Here is a 9,796-nt window from a genome sequence, read left to right as displayed (position 1 = left end):
TAACGTGAATAACAGTGTTAATCCTAAAGGGAGGGGAAAGGGGAGAATAAAGGGGAGGGGAGGGGCAGGGGAGAGGGGGAGGGGAGGGACAAAACAAAAACAAAATAACAAAAAGGGGGGAGGGAGGGAGGAAGAAAGGCAGCCTCGGAGGAAACTTTGTTACAACATGGAGTTCCCTCTTCAGGATTTCTGATACAAACATGGAGCCCAGGCGCCGTTTCAAGGCGCCCCTTAAAAGGGCGACGCCGGAGAGGGAGCAGCAGGGGGCCCTGCAGGGCCAGGAATGGACCCCCCTCTGCCGGGGAGGAGGGCAGGGGGACCCCTCGGGACTAATGCAGGGGGCCAGGAGCAGGAGCAGGAGGAGAGGGCAAGGAGCTCCCGGGGGCTGCCCCAAAAGAGCCCCCTCCCCCCTTGGCCTCTGCTCCTGTTTACATTCCGCCCTACAAGGCTTTGCCTTCGCTCCGGAAAGACAGGGAGGGAGGGGAGGCTGAGGGAGGAGCCTTCCTCTCGCCTTCCTCCTCCCCCTTCTTCCTCTTCCTCCTCCTCATCTTTCTCCTTCTTCCTCCTCATCTTCTTCTTCCCCCTTTTCCTCCTCCACCTCTTCTTCTTCCTCCTCCTCCTTCCTATTCTCCCTCTTCTTCTTCTTCTTCTTCTTCTTCTTCCTCTTCTTCCCTTCCTCCTCCTCCTCCTCCTCCTCTTCCAACACAGCTACCCCTGAATAGGTTTCCTGGCTGCTGTAATGCCATATAATGTGCCTTCCGGTCACCTGTCAATTAGTGGTGACTCCATGAATGGCAAGGGGCTTCTTAGGCAAGGAATACTCAGAGGTGGTTTCCCATTGCCTTCTTCTGAAATATAGCCTGCCCTACAGGACCCTTCTTGGCAGTCCCTCCTCCAAGTACTAACCAGGCCTGAACCTGCTTAGTTTCCAAGATCAGAAGAGAATTTGGAAGGGTTATTTTAATAATAATAATAATAATAATAATAATAGGATTTATTTATCTCCCGCCCAATCACTGGGAATCCGGGCGTCTTACAACAGTGGGGATAATACAAAGCAATAACAATAAAGCAGAGGTGTGTGTGTGTGCGCTGTACTTTTCTATTTTTTCTCAGATGCATTTTTAAATTCTTATACTGGCAATATATTTTCAAAACAATAATTTGATCGTGTTCAGTGTCATAGCTAGTTATGGGTTAAATCTCATCTTTTAAAAAAACAATTCTGTGAGCTAGCTTTGGCCCTTTTATTAGGGGAAAGACAGGGTTGTAAATAAATCTCTTCCTCATCCACAACAGATCCCAGAAGAGGAGGCATCTCCATCTGCAGATTGCTAGAAAACAAGTGGCTGCCTCAGGCTTCCAAGATCAGACAGGTCCCTTCAGGTTACAATACACAGCAGCAAAGTAACCTCCTGCACTCATCTGGGTTCACATCTGAACAATGTATGAGGTGATGTTCGTGTTTCCCTCCCTTTTCTCAAAGTGGAATTTTATCTTCAGTTAGCTAAGCCTGGGGATATCTAGTCTGCAATCCTTGTTCAGCCATGAAACTCACTGGGTGATCTTGGTCCAGCCTGGCTTGCCTTGCAAAATTCTTGTGAGGATTAAATTCACTTTGAACTCCTTGGAGAGCCTAAGTATCATACAGGTTGAGTTTTGGTGGGTATTGGCTAACAGAGCTATTTCATTTTCCTTTCCAACTCTATGATTCTATGAAAATTTGGTAAGGTGTGATTTTTTAAAATCATGTTTTAAATGTAATTTAAAAAAACCTGTGGCCTCTCCTTTCTCTTCCCGCTGAGCCCATCTCTCCCAGTGTTTTAAAGGAACACAGGCAAACACCACGGTCCATTTCTGCAAAAGGCAGGTGTTTGGGGAAGAGTGGTGTCACCCCCATTTAGAGTGTCAACTGGTGTGGCCTGAATCCCCTGCACCCCATAGTAATGCTCCTACCTACAAAATAGCTACAACAGAAATAGCAGGTGAGCCTGTGCTGTACATTCAGTTTTCTCCTGAATCCGAGTCTTTAACTGTAGCGTTCATACAGTTGGAATAATGAAGCCATGACTCTAGTATTAATATCATTAGACTTTTTAAACATTTTACTTTTAAAATTGATTATTGATAAAAAATAATATTAAAGTATAAAAGCATAACAATCTTATCAGATTTAACTTTAAAACAATTTTTAAGCAAGCCATGTTGCTCGCATGTGTATAAGTTAAAGTGATTTTTAAAATAACTTTTAAAGGTTTCCTAGAGGTCTGTATGGAGACTTTGTGTTGTCTGCAAAGATAATAAAGTGGTAGCAGGTGGATTCAAGTGTGTCCATGCTGGTTATTCCTCTCAATCGCAAGTTTCTTATGAGTTTTTTTGCTAATGCATTATTCCAGATACTGTATAGCCGTCCATGTATGGAAAGGACGGGGTATAAATACCATAAATAAAATAATAATAAATAAATAATATTGTCCAGCATGGGGCTGTTTCCAGTTCCTTCATTACAGTAACTTAAAATTTCAGTTGAGCATTTAGAAATATGGTTTAGACTTCCAAAGAAAAGCGGAAGACAAAGTGACAAAGGGAATGCAAACCCAGAAAATATAAGAGTTCTATGTCTGAAGAATTTCCAGTGCCTCGTTCTGCAGTGACAGAAATTTGGGGACTAAATTAAAAGTCCATTTAGGAGGCAGAATTCTTCTTAGGGGAAAATGTCATTATTTTACACAAGTTCCCACAATAACAAAATGTCACTTTGTGGAATGCTTCTGCCCACTTCATTCTTCATTCACTTCCCCTTTCTGCCCAGTTTTCCTTTCCTTCCTTGGCCAGGTCAGCATTTTGTGGTCACTGAGCATGCTTTTCTTTATTGAGCTTTTTAATGTTTTCACCTCCAGAGTCTTTCTTACAGAATCTTTGCACTTAAGCAAACTTTGGTATTACCTCAAGCCTGTTAATATCTGCCTTTTGGGTTGAAGTGGTACTCCATTGGCTACATAAGCAACAGTACTCATAACCTGTAGGAGCAGGCTTAAAGTTGAATATTATAGCGTACAGATGAAGATTTAGAAAACAAAAATAAGCATAATTACTTATCTTACAGTTGGATGGTGAAGACATTAAAATATAGTGGGCCCTCCACATTCACTGGAGTTAAGGTGCAGGGCCCCCATGGGTTATAATAAATAAAATAAATTTTAAAAAACAACATTTTTTTACCCGAGAGAACAGCTCTCTAGAAATCACTAGGTCTTCCAGCACAACTCTATGGTCAAGTCTGCCATAGATTCCCTAACTCTTCCAGCACAACTCTAAGGTCAACTTCTAGATACAAATCAAATGCACAAAAGTCAAAGCTGCAAATGTGGAGAGCTCGTTGTAATTAAAGGTTCAGTTCCAGTCTACAAAACCAGAACATTAAAACATTCCATCATATAGATCAGAAATAAAAACAAACCAGTATTAAACTGCCAGAAACAAAACCAATGACCTCAGCAATCTACAGTGGGCCCTTGCTATCTGCTGGAGTTTCATTCCAGGACTCCTTCTGGATACCAAAATCCGTGGGTTCTCAACTTCCACTAACTACAATGCTGTACTGAATTCGTTTGTGAAAAACCCAATTTAGCTAGTTTCTCATTCAGAGTCTTAGGAGGAATACAGACCGGCACTTTGTGCCAGTCTGTGGGCAGAGTCACGGCATAACATTTGCACGCTCAATGCCATGACTCCACCCCATCGTGCCATGATGCCGCATGCCCATTTACACGGCATGCAGTATCATGGCATGACTCACGTGCAGTGCCCAAACGGCGCAGCGTGGAAAGGACATCATCATGCCACCCCATAGCAGTTATGATGCCCCTTCCAGGGACTGAAAAAGAAGCCCCTTTTGGGGGTTTCTTTTTGCTCTCTGCGGAGGCCACGGTGTGCAAAAAGGAGCGGCATTTTAGCTATACCATCACTAGTCTTGTATTAAGAGCTGTGTACAGCCTGTAGGCTGAAGGGAGCATTTAATCCCACCTCAACCACTCCTGAACTAAGGGCTGCAGTGCTGCCAACAAGACTCAAAGATATTCCCCAGAATGTTTTTCCAAAATCCCCGGAATTCTCCAATATTTACCGGAATATTTAGTCAAAATCCCCAGAATGAAGTAAATTAAATTCCCTGGATTCCGGGAAATTCCCCAGAAACTGGCAAGACTGGCAGTCATCTCCAGGTGCAGAGTTGTGGCCTTGCTTCAACAAGAAAACAACAATTTCTCCCTATTCTCTCAGCCAAGTGCAAATACTTTTTACATTTCTCATTCATAGGGAATTAGGTTTAACTGATTTGGAGGAGCGCCAGGAGAGATTCTTTCTGAAGTAGCAGGATGCATGCACAGATCCTTAAAAGCAAACCAAATCTCCAGGTCCCTAGGAATCTGTTTGGAAGAGATACTGAGACCTGACTTCATTCCTTAAATTTTTATCAACTCAATAGCTCCTGTATTTCCTAGATTTTCTCTGACCCTTTAAAACTGGGATAAACATTGCTCATCCAGAGGTTGCTGGATTGGTCAGGGAAGATACAAACTGTGGAAATCTGCTCACCTATGCTTTAGACCAGAGATGGGGAATTTTGCTGAAGGGGACATTTTTCACAAGCACACACCTCAGTAGGCCACACTGCAGTTATTCTCAAAGGGGCGACAAGATGTGCAAAGCACATTCACCCTGGGCACCAATTCACTCCAGGCATCTGAGGAAGTAGACTGAAGCCTAGGGAAGTGCATGCTGCCAATTTCTTTCTTTCAGTGAATGCCAAAGGTGCCACAAGATCTCTTTATACAGTATGCTGATTCTAGAGACTAACACAGCTATATCTTTGATTTTTTTTTCTTTCATTGAGTCTCAAAGGTGCCACAAGAATGATCTCTCACATACTGATTCTACAGACTAACATGGCTATATCCTTGTGTTCCTTCTAGCAGTTATTCTCAAAGGTGCTACAAGATCCTTTTGTGTGACCCATCCTGGGCACCAATTCATTCCATGCATCTGGGGAAGTAGATTTAAGTGTCTAGGAAGGCTCCAGCTGCCAACTTCTTTCTTCCAGTGAGCCTCAAAGGTGCCACAAGATCTCTCTCTGCCTAGTGATTGTAGAGACTAATAAGGCTATAATATCTGAATCTCTTCCCAAAAGTCCCGCTTTGCCCAGGCCCGCGCAGGCGCACAAGGCGAGAAGTAATAGCTTTCCCCGAGCTGGACCCCCTCCCTCCCAGCAAAGGAGGCATCGCCCTTTTAAGGAAGGCGAAATTCTTCGCATAAACAAGCTTTTGGGCCTTTGGAAGCTGGGCGCTCCAAAGGAGGTTCCAGGCAGCATTTGGGTGGCCAGCAAAGGCCAGGGGCTCCCAGGGGGCTTTGGGGGCGCCCCTGGCCCTGCTTCCTGCAGCAGCAAAGCGGAGTTTGTGGGGGCCTTTGGGAGGGAAGGGAGAGGAAAACAGAGGGGGGGGTTGCAACTAGGGGAGACTTGAAACAGGCAAGGGAGCGTCGCCCAAGAGCGAACCTGGGCCAGAGGCGAAGAGGAGGGTGGCTTGGCAGGAGGGTGTGGGTGGCCCTGGGTGCAAGAGCCGGAGCAGGGAGAGAGGGACCTGGCAGCCCTACACTGGCCTGACCAGATGGTCCTCACCCCAAAGAGGGCAAGGCGCTGCAAAATGGAGGACACACAAGAAGGGAAATGGAGGACGAAGCCAAAATTGTTGCCATCGTGTGCCTTCTTTGCATAAGAAGAACCATTCTTCTTGGCAAGAATGGTTCAGAGGAAGTTTGCCCTCCCCTGAGGCTGAGAGAGTGTGCCATGCCCAAGGCTGGTTTCGTGGCCAAGTGGGGATTTGAACCCTGGCCTCCTAGGAAGTTTGTCACACTGATTTCAGCATTCAAGAGAGATTAAAGCGCACTCAAAGCATCCCACAAATGAAGTGGGAACAGCGAGTAATTGTGCAAATAGTTATCACATGCAATTGCGGAAATAAAACGATATCAGAAGTGCATTGTAACTGAAATCCCATAAGTAAAAAGATGCGTGTTAATACTACTTTGTGACCACTTTCATAGCGGGTTTTGTGCGACGTCATGTGAAATCATTTTGCATAATTACATGATTTTTCTGGGATATTCACAGATTAAACTCCTGATCACCTTCGTGTGATAAACTAGTGTCATTAGTCTAATCCTTAAACCGCTATGCCACGCTGGGATAAATCGAGGTTAAAATCTAGGGGCATATAGCAAAGGATTTGAAGGATGAAGCAAAGCAAAACAATGTCAAAGACCTTACAAAATCCCAGAAGACGTAACTCTTTGTGCTTAGTGTTAAGGGTAGATGGATGAGAGAGTAAAGGGAGTTAGTGCTTCCAGGACTGATTATACTCTTGCATTTCACCAGGAGATGGTTCCTTCTTTTAAATAAGAGTTAAAGTACAGTACTAACATTGACCTGTGGATAAGTCGCCTCAGTTTTTTTGGTGTGAATCTGTTGATTTAACTTTCTAGACTTATACATGAGTATATACAGCAATTAATTAACGTTTGCTTGTGTGTCTTTGTGTTTGTGAAAGCCTTGGTGGCCCATTTGGGTTGAGGGACGGAAGGCATCCAAAACCCACAATTAGGTAATGGGTGTGAATTGTGGACCGATTGGATCTGCAGTTCTTGCTTGATGGCTCTGTTCCCCTGGGACTGAATATGGCCTTCCCCAGGATTTGGTCCCTGAATAGGTGAGTTCAGCTTCCCAGGCTGTCTTTTCTGCTCCTTGGTGTGGCTCAAGGCAGCCAGAGGAGCCAAGCCCTTGGGTGTGACAGAATGAGCAAGTGTTGCAGATGGCCCCAGAGGCTTAGCCTCTTCCATGCCACATGTGCTTAATTCAAGTGATTCTCTTCCCAGGAGCTTTGCATAATTGTCTCTTGTAGTGGGTAGTTCCACAGGTTTAACTGTGCACTCTATGCTTGGGTTTTTTTTATTGACATGACATCCACTATCAAAGATATCCACCCAAACTCATACAAAATAATCACTACATGACATACATTCCTTGCATTACATTGCCTACACAACATACATTAATGTATGCAACTATGTACATTACCAACATTACAAAATTTGCAGACACAATTTCAAATTTCAAATTCAGCTTACATATACCTAACCCCACAACCTAGATGTTGAACTAAAAGATGTCCCAAGTCTCAAGATGCCAGCTATGCCAACACACACAAACACACACACACACACACACACACACACACACACAGACAGAGGTAGCTGTGTTGGCCATTTAACAAATACAAATAAAATCCATCAGTGATACCTTCATTGGCCAACCAAAATGCACAATATACACAAAAACAGTTTATGTAAATCTTTCTCAAGAGAAAACAAGACTATAAAGAGAAGAGTTTCAGGTAATTTATCCCAATAATGTTTAAAAATCTTTTAAAAAGAAAGAGACAGAGAAAGTTATCTGGTAAATACTCTTTCCTCTCATGTCTAACAACTGATTCTTTAGTCATCAAATCCAGAAACGATTTGGAACCGAGTGAATATGAGAGGGGTGGTTTGAGCAATCACCCAGACCTGATTTTTAAAACATGACTTTTCTTTTAAGATGTTCAAGTCAGTGTCTTGCTCTTTAAAAATTCTACTAATAATTATTACAGAAAGTAGCAAACAGATCTTCCAGTTCACCCTTCTACTAGAACTGTAAAAGCCTGGCCTAGTGGTTTGAATGTTGGACTATGATTCTGGAGACCAGGGTTCAAATCCCAGCTTTTCCGTGAAACACATTTGGAGACCTTGGGCAAGTCACACTCTCTCAGCCTCAGGGGAAAGCAATGGCAAACTTCCCCTGAACCAATCTTGCCAAGAAAACCCCAGGATAGATTCACCTTAGGGTCACCGTAAGTTGGACATGACTTGAAAGTGTACAACAACAAGAATTTTAAAGAGCGACACATCAAGGAAAGAAAGTCTCTTCCTTATTTCAGAGCACCCTCTTCTTTGTTGTTACCCATTATTATTTCTAAAGGACAATCTATGTGCAAGACACTTTACAAAGAACAGCTCTGACAGGTCCCTACCCTCAAGGGGCTTACCATCTAAATATAGACACAAAGGAAACAACAGGGGAAGGAGAGGGAACTGGAAGTGGGGGAAATGTGGAAATGTGATCACTCAAGACACACACATACAGCTTTAGTTATAGTATGCCATTGACTCGGGACACATATTATCCAGCATATGATGCATATCTCTGATATAAAATATAAAAACAATTGCAGAACCTTACTTTTTATCCAAATGCAGGGGATTTGGATTGTTGTGAATCTTGTTTTCCAGGTCCCCTACTATTTGACAGAAGCCTCTAGTCATTTTCTTTCATTCTTTGTAAACAGAAACAGCAAAGAGGCTTGTGACACCATCAAATCCCAGCATTTTTATTTTGGCATAAACTTTGGTCCATAATAGTACTGTGCCATAATAACAGTTAGTTTTTAAGGAAGCCCAATACTACTTATTTGTTGCAGTAGTAGACTAACATAGCTCCCCCACCAAACAAAAAAGTTAAACACACAAACTTATCCATTGGAAGTGCTCCAAATCATCTAGAATTTTCTTCTAGATTGGATCAGCAGTCAAAAAGGTTATCACTGAAGTAATATGAACCCTTAAAGGCTAGTGAAACAAGTTGCTTCTGGGTCACAGTGATTAAATTAAGGAACTCTGTGACTCTATGGATGCTGGTTAACTCCTCTTCCCATCATCTCACACTATTAGCTAAACTACCTGAGGATGATGGCAGTCTAATGGAGTCTAACACATTTTTATTTTTATTTTTTATTTATTTCATTTTTATGCTGCCTTTTTTCCAAAAAGGGACCCAAGGCAGTTCTGGACATCTGAAAAACTGCAGGTCTCCCAGCTCTGGGCCAAAGGAGAGTTTGTTTGTTTGTTTAATATGAATTGCTGCTGTCATTGAAGGGCACTTTGGACTCATTCTATATTTTGGAATGCAATATATTAACTAGGAGAGTCCCAAGGAATTAATGGCATTATAAATATACTCTTAGGGGAAGTCTTGGGAAAAGTTTGTTTGGTCTCATTGTGCTAAAATCTTTGGGTTCTTGCTGAAACCAACTTAACTTAATAAAATTAACTCAAAATCAAATTCTGTCCAAAGAATAGTTTACAGCAGGCATCCAAAGAACATGGCATCAGATGGCAATGAGGCTCAAATTAGATGTGAAGGGGAATGTGTATTTGCTGTAATAAATGCATGCCTCATCAATCAGATTTGCACATTAAACCTGTGTTTACCTCCCATTGACCATTCACAAAACAGTTAAGGAATAGGGATGCCATAACCCGGCGGCCCCCGGGACAATCCCGCTTTTGGGGGGGGCCCTCCCGGTCTCGGTCCGGTTTGGGCCCCCACCCATGCCTTGTTCCCGGTTCGGGGGCCTCCTGCGGCCATTGCCGCTGCCGCTAATGCGGCTGCTGCGGCGCCAACTCACCTCCTCCTCCTCTTCGTGGTGGGCAGCGCCAACCCACCTCCGCCTTCCTCCTCCTCCTCAGCGGCAGAAACGCTGCTGCCACCACGTCAGGGCTTGACCACCCGTGCATGTGCGGGGGGCTCCAAAACAGGAGCTCGTCCCTTGCTTTGGCCAGCCAGCCATTGGCCAGCTGGCCAAAGAGGACGGGCTCCTCGGCGCGCACCACCCAGGCCTCAGCAGGGGCCAGCGGCAGCACGCACACC

This window comes from Sceloporus occidentalis, unplaced genomic scaffold, assembly GCF_023333645.1.
Source record: "Sceloporus occidentalis isolate IW3139 unplaced genomic scaffold, rSceOcc1.0.p SCAF_4, whole genome shotgun sequence".
Classification (NCBI taxonomy): Eukaryota; Metazoa; Chordata; class Lepidosauria; order Squamata; family Phrynosomatidae; genus Sceloporus; species Sceloporus occidentalis.
This window is presented reverse-complemented; position numbering follows the sequence as displayed.